This window comes from Corythoichthys intestinalis, unplaced genomic scaffold (assembly GCF_030265065.1).
Source record: "Corythoichthys intestinalis isolate RoL2023-P3 unplaced genomic scaffold, ASM3026506v1 HiC_scaffold_56, whole genome shotgun sequence".
Classification (NCBI taxonomy): domain Eukaryota; kingdom Metazoa; phylum Chordata; class Actinopteri; order Syngnathiformes; family Syngnathidae; genus Corythoichthys; species Corythoichthys intestinalis.
Window position 1 is genome coordinate 15,001 of NW_026651625.1, and position 7,500 is coordinate 22,500.

A 7,500-nucleotide genomic window follows, 5' to 3' on the forward strand; every position below is an offset into this window, starting at 1 on the left:
CTGTATTAATGTTTCTTGCCCCTGGTAGACCGAATTTGCGCTTTGCCCCTGGTAGACTGTATTAATGTTTCTTGCCCCTGGTAGACCGAATTTGCGCTTTGCCCCTGGTAGATGCTATTGTGGTTCCTTGCCCCTGGTAGGCAGACCGGCCACAGCCCAAAGCGGCTTCCACGCCGGCCTTCCGCCATCGCCCAAGCTGCTCTCACGCCCCTGGTAGGCCGACCGGCCACACAGCCCAAAGTGGCTTCCACCTCGGCCTTCTGCTAGAGCCCAAGCGGCTTCCACGCCGGCCTTCTGCCATCGCCCAAGCTGCTCTCACGCCCCTGGTAGGCTGACCGGCCACAGCCCAAAGCGGCTTCCACGCCGGCCTTCCGCCATCGCCCAAGCTGCTCTCACGCCCCTGGTAGGCCGACCGGCCACACAGCCCAAAGTGGCTTCCACCTCGGCCTTCTGCTAGAGCCCAAGCGGCTTCCACGCCGGCCTTCTGCCATCGCCCAAGCTGCTCTCACGCCCCTGGTAGGCTGACCGGCCTTCCGCCATCGCCCAAGCTGCTCTCACGCCCCTGGTAGGCCGACCGGCCACACAGCCCAAAGTGGCTTCCACCTCGGCCTTCTGCTAGAGCCCAAGCGGCTTCCACGCCGGCCTTCTGCCATCGCCCAAGCTGCTCTCACGCCCCTGGTAGGCTGACCGGCCACAGCCCAAAGCGGCTTCCACGCCGGCCTTCCGCCATCGCCCAAGCTGCTCTCACGCCCCTGGTAGGCCGACCGGCCACACAGCCCAAAGTGGCTTCCACCTCGGCCTTCTGCTAGAGCCCAAGCGGCTTCCACGCCGGCCTTCTGCCATCGCCCAAGCTGCTCTCACGCCCCTGGTAGGCTGACCGGCCTTCCGCCATCGCCCAAGCTGCTCTCACGCCCCTGGTAGGCCGACCGGCCACACAGCCCAAAGTGGCTTCCACCTCGGCCTTCTGCTAGAGCCCAAGCGGCTTCCACGCCGGCCTTCTGCCATCGCCCAAGCTGCTCTCACGCCCCTGGTAGGCTGACCGGCCACAGCCCAAAGTGGCTTCCACCTCGGCCTTCTGCTAGAGCCCAAGCGGCTTCCACGCCGGCCTTCTGCCATCGCCCAAGCTGCTCTCACGCCCCTGGTAGGCTGACCGGCCTTCCGCCATCGCCCAAGCTGCTCTCACGCCCCTGGTAGGCCGACCGGCCACACAGCCCAAAGTGGCTTCCACCTCGGCCTTCTGCTAGAGCCCAAGCGGCTTCCACGCCGGCCTTCTGCCATCGCCCAAGCTGCTCTCACGCCCCTGGTAGGCTGACCGGCCACAGCCCAAAGTGGCTTCCACCTCGGCCTTCTGCTAGAGCCCAAGCGGCTTCCACGCCGGCCTTCTGCCATCGCCCAAGCTGCTCTCACGCCCCTGGTAGGCTGACCGGCCACAGCCCAAAGTGGCTTCCACCTCGGCCTTCTGCTAGAGCCCAAGCGGCTTCCACGCCGGCCTTCTGCCATCGCCCAAGCTGCTCTCACGCCCCTGGTAGGCTGACCGGCCACAGCCCAAAGTGGCTTCCACCTCGGCCTTCTGCTAGAGCCCAAGCGGCTTCCACGCCGGCCTTCTGCCATCGCCCAAGCTGCTCTCACGCCCCTGGTAGGCTGACCGGCCTTCCGCCATCGCCCAAGCTGCTCTCACGCCCCTGGTAGGCCGACCGGCCACACAGCCCAAAGTGGCTTCCACCTCGGCCTTCTGCTAGAGCCCAAGCGGCTTCCACGCCGGCCTTCTGCCATCGCCCAAGCTGCTCTCACGCCCCTGGTAGGCTGACCGGCCACAGCCCAAAGTGGCTTCCACCTCGGCCTTCTGCTAGAGCCCAAGCTGCTCTCACGCCCCTGGTAGGCCGACCGGCCACACAGCCCAAAGTGGCTTCCACCTCGGCCTTCTGCTAGAGCCCAAGCGGCTTCCACGCCGGCCTTCTGCCATCGCCCAAGCTGCTCTCACGCCCCTGGTAGGCTGACCGGCCTTCCGCCATCGCCCAAGCTGCTCTCACGCCCCTGGTAGGCCGACCGGCCACACAGCCCAAAGTGGCTTCCACCTCGGCCTTCTGCTAGAGCCCAAGCGGCTTCCACGCCGGCCTTCTGCCATCGCCCAAGCTGCTCTCACGCCCCTGGTAGGCTGACCGGCCACAGCCCAAAGTGGCTTCCACCTCGGCCTTCTGCTAGAGCCCAAGCGGCTTCCACGCCGGCCTTCTGCCATCGCCCAAGCTGCTCTCACGCCCCTGGTAGGCTGACCGGCCTTCCGCCATCGCCCAAGCTGCTCTCACGCCCCTGGTAGGCCGACCGGCCACACAGCCCAAAGTGGCTTCCACCTCGGCCTTCTGCTAGAGCCCAAGCGGCTTCCACGCCGGCCTTCTGCCATCGCCCAAGCTGCTCTCACGCCCCTGGTAGGCTGACCGGCCACAGCCCAAAGTGGCTTCCACCTCGGCCTTCTGCTAGAGCCCAAGCGGCTTCCACGCCGGCCTTCTGCCATCGCCCAAGCTGCTCTCACGCCCCTGGTAGGCTGACCGGCCTTCCGCCATCGCCCAAGCTGCTCTCACGCCCCTGGTAGGCCGACCGGCCACACAGCCCAAAGTGGCTTCCACCTCGGCCTTCTGCTAGAGCCCAAGCGGCTTCCACGCCGGCCTTCTGCCATCGCCCAAGCTGCTCTCACGCCCCTGGTAGGCTGACCGGCCACAGCCCAAAGTGGCTTCCACCTCGGCCTTCTGCTAGAGCCCAAGCGGCTTCCACGCCGGCCTTCTGCCATCGCCCAAGCTGCTCTCACGCCCCTGGTAGGCTGACCGGCCTTCCGCCATCGCCCAAGCTGCTCTCACGCCCCTGGTAGGCCGACCGGCCACACAGCCCAAAGTGGCTTCCACCTCGGCCTTCTGCTAGAGCCCAAGCGGCTTCCACGCCGGCCTTCTGCCATCGCCCAAGCTGCTCTCACGCCCCTGGTAGGCTGACCGGCCACAGCCCAAAGTGGCTTCCACCTCGGCCTTCTGCTAGAGCCCAAGCGGCTTCCACGCCGGCCTTCTGCCATCGCCCAAGCTGCTCTCACGCCCCTGGTAGGCTGACCGGCCACAGCCCAAAGTGGCTTCCACCTCGGCCTTCTGCTAGAGCCCAAGCGGCTTCCACGCCGGCCTTCTGCCATCGCCCAAGCTGCTCTCACGCCCCTGGTAGGCTGACCGGCCTTCCGCCATCGCCCAAGCTGCTCTCACGCCCCTGGTAGGCCGACCGGCCACACAGCCCAAAGTGGCTTCCACCTCGGCCTTCTGCTAGAGCCCAAGCGGCTTCCACGCCGGCCTTCTGCCATCGCCCAAGCTGCTCTCACGCCCCTGGTAGGCTGACCGGCCACAGCCCAAAGTGGCTTCCACCTCGGCCTTCTGCTAGAGCCCAAGCGGCTTCCACGCCGGCCTTCTGCCATCGCCCAAGCTGCTCTCACGCCCCTGGTAGGCTGACCGGCCTTCCGCCATCGCCCAAGCTGCTCTCACGCCCCTGGTAGGCCGACCGGCCACACAGCCCAAAGTGGCTTCCACCTCGGCCTTCTGCTAGAGCCCAAGCGGCTTCCACGCCGGCCTTCTGCCATCGCCCAAGCTGCTCTCACGCCCCTGGTAGGCTGACCGGCCACAGCCCAAAGTGGCTTCCACCTCGGCCTTCTGCTAGAGCCCAAGCGGCTTCCACGCCGGCCTTCTGCCATCGCCCAAGCTGCTCTCACGCCCCTGGTAGGCTGACCGGCCTTCCGCCATCGCCCAAGCTGCTCTCACGCCCCTGGTAGGCCGACCGGCCACACAGCCCAAAGTGGCTTCCACCTCGGCCTTCTGCTAGAGCCCAAGCGGCTTCCACGCCGGCCTTCTGCCATCGCCCAAGCTGCTCTCACGCCCCTGGTAGGCTGACCGGCCACAGCCCAAAGTGGCTTCCACCTCGGCCTTCTGCTAGAGCCCAAGCGGCTTCCACGCCGGCCTTCTGCCATCGCCCAAGCTGCTCTCACGCCCCTGGTAGGCTGACCGGCCTTCCGCCATCGCCCAAGCTGCTCTCACGCCCCTGGTAGGCCGACCGGCCACACAGCCCAAAGTGGCTTCCACCTCGGCCTTCTGCTAGAGCCCAAGCGGCTTCCACGCCGGCCTTCTGCCATCGCCCAAGCTGCTCTCACGCCCCTGGTAGGCTGACCGGCCACAGCCCAAAGTGGCTTCCACCTCGGCCTTCTGCTAGAGCCCAAGCGGCTTCCACGCCGGCCTTCTGCCATCGCCCAAGCTGCTCTCACGCCCCTGGTAGGCTGACCGGCCTTCCGCCATCGCCCAAGCTGCTCTCACGCCCCTGGTAGGCCGACCGGCCACACAGCCCAAAGTGGCTTCCACCTCGGCCTTCTGCTAGAGCCCAAGCGGCTTCCACGCCGGCCTTCTGCCATCGCCCAAGCTGCTCTCACGTCCCTGGTAGGCTGACCGGCCACAGCCCAAAGTGGCTTCCACCTCGGCCTTCTGCTAGAGCCCAAGCGGCTTCCACGCCGGCCTTCTGCCATCGCCCAAGCTGCTCTCACGCCCCTGGTAGGCTGACCGGCCTTCCGCCATCGCCCAAGCTGCTCTCACGCCCCTGGTAGGCCGACCGGCCACACAGCCCAAAGTGGCTTCCACCTCGGCCTTCTGCTAGAGCCCAAGCGGCTTCCACGCCGGCCTTCTGCCATCGCCCAAGCTGCTCTCACGCCCCTGGTAGGCTGACCGGCCACAGCCCAAAGTGGCTTCCACCTCGGCCTTCTGCTAGAGCCCAAGCGGCTTCCACGCCGGCCTTCTGCCATCGCCCAAGCTGCTCTCACGCCCCTGGTAGGCTGACCGGCCTTCCGCCATCGCCCAAGCTGCTCTCACGCCCCTGGTAGGCCGACCGGCCACACAGCCCAAAGTGGCTTCCACCTCGGCCTTCTGCTAGAGCCCAAGCGGCTTCCACGCCGGCCTTCTGCCATCGCCCAAGCTGCTCTCACGCCCCTGGTAGGCTGACCGGCCACAGCCCAAAGTGGCTTCCACCTCGGCCTTCTGCTAGAGCCCAAGCGGCTTCCACGCCGGCCTTCTGCCATCGCCCAAGCTGCTCTCACGCCCCTGGTAGGCTGACCGGCCACAGCCCAAAGCGGCTTCCACGCCGGCCTTCCGCCATCGCCCAAGCTGCTCTCACGCCCCTGGTAGGCCGACCGGCCACACAGCCCAAAGTGGCTTCCACCTCGGCCTTCTGCTAGAGCCCAAGCGGCTTCCACGCCGGCCTTCTGCCATCGCCCAAGCTGCTCTCACGCCCCTGGTAGGCTGACCGGCCACAGCCCAAAGCGGCTTCCACGCCGGCCTTCCGCCATCGCCCAAGCTGCTCTCACGCCCCTGGTAGGCCGACCGGCCACACAGCCCAAAGTGGCTTCCACCTCGGCCTTCTGCTAGAGCCCAAGCGGCTTCCACGCCGGCCTTCTGCCATCGCCCAAGCTGCTCTCACGCCCCTGGTAGGCTGACCGGCCTTCCGCCATCGCCCAAGCTGCTCTCACGCCCCTGGTAGGCCGACCGGCCACACAGCCCAAAGTGGCTTCCACCTCGGCCTTCTGCTAGAGCCCAAGCGGCTTCCACGCCGGCCTTCTGCCATCGCCCAAGCTGCTCTCACGCCCCTGGTAGGCTGACCGGCCACAGCCCAAAGCGGCTTCCACGCCGGCCTTCCGCCATCGCCCAAGCTGCTCTCACGCCCCTGGTAGGCCGACCGGCCACACAGCCCAAAGTGGCTTCCACCTCGGCCTTCTGCTAGAGCCCAAGCGGCTTCCACGCCGGCCTTCTGCCATCGCCCAAGCTGCTCTCACGCCCCTGGTAGGCTGACCGGCCTTCCGCCATCGCCCAAGCTGCTCTCACGCCCCTGGTAGGCCGACCGGCCACACAGCCCAAAGTGGCTTCCACCTCGGCCTTCTGCTAGAGCCCAAGCGGCTTCCACGCCGGCCTTCTGCCATCGCCCAAGCTGCTCTCACGCCCCTGGTAGGCTGACCGGCCACAGCCCAAAGTGGCTTCCACCTCGGCCTTCTGCTAGAGCCCAAGCGGCTTCCACGCCGGCCTTCTGCCATCGCCCAAGCTGCTCTCACGCCCCTGGTAGGCTGACCGGCCTTCCGCCATCGCCCAAGCTGCTCTCACGCCCCTGGTAGGCCGACCGGCCACACAGCCCAAAGTGGCTTCCACCTCGGCCTTCTGCTAGAGCCCAAGCGGCTTCCACGCCGGCCTTCTGCCATCGCCCAAGCTGCTCTCACGCCCCTGGTAGGCTGACCGGCCACAGCCCAAAGTGGCTTCCACCTCGGCCTTCTGCTAGAGCCCAAGCGGCTTCCACGCCGGCCTTCTGCCATCGCCCAAGCTGCTCTCACGCCCCTGGTAGGCTGACCGGCCTTCCGCCATCGCCCAAGCTGCTCTCACGCCCCTGGTAGGCCGACCGGCCACACAGCCCAAAGTGGCTTCCACCTCGGCCTTCTGCTAGAGCCCAAGCGGCTTCCACGCCGGCCTTCTGCCATCGCCCAAGCTGCTCTCACGCCCCTGGTAGGCTGACCGGCCACAGCCCAAAGTGGCTTCCACCTCGGCCTTCTGCTAGAGCCCAAGCGGCTTCCACGCCGGCCTTCTGCCATCGCCCAAGCTGCTCTCACGCCCCTGGTAGGCTGACCGGCCTTCCGCCATCGCCCAAGCTGCTCTCACGCCCCTGGTAGGCCGACCGGCCACACAGCCCAAAGTGGCTTCCACCTCGGCCTTCTGCTAGAGCCCAAGCGGCTTCCACGCCGGCCTTCTGCCATCGCCCAAGCTGCTCTCACGCCCCTGGTAGGCTGACCGGCCACAGCCCAAAGTGGCTTCCACCTCGGCCTTCTGCTAGAGCCCAAGCGGCTTCCACGCCGGCCTTCTGCCATCGCCCAAGCTGCTCTCACGCCCCTGGTAGGCTGACCGGCCACAGCCCAAAGCGGCTTCCACGCCGGCCTTCCGCCATCGCCCAAGCTGCTCTCACGCCCCTGGTAGGCCGACCGGCCACACAGCCCAAAGTGGCTTCCACCTCGGCCTTCTGCTAGAGCCCAAGCGGCTTCCACGCCGGCCTTCTGCCATCGCCCAAGCTGCTCTCACGCCCCTGGTAGGCTGACCGGCCTTCCGCCATCGCCCAAGCTGCTCTCACGCCCCTGGTAGGCCGACCGGCCACACAGCCCAAAGTGGCTTCCACCTCGGCCTTCTGCTAGAGCCCAAGCGGCTTCCACGCCGGCCTTCTGCCATCGCCCAAGCTGCTCTCACGCCCCTGGTAGGCTGACCGGCCACAGCCCAAAGTGGCTTCCACCTCGGCCTTCTGCTAGAGCCCAAGCGGCTTCCACGCCGGCCTTCTGCCATCGCCCAAGCTGCTCTCACGCCCCTGGTAGGCTGACCGGCCTTCCGCCATCGCCCAAGCTGCTCTCACGCCCCTGGTAGGCCGACCGGCCACACAGCCCAAAGTGGCTTCCACCTCGGCCTTCTGCTAGAGCCCAAG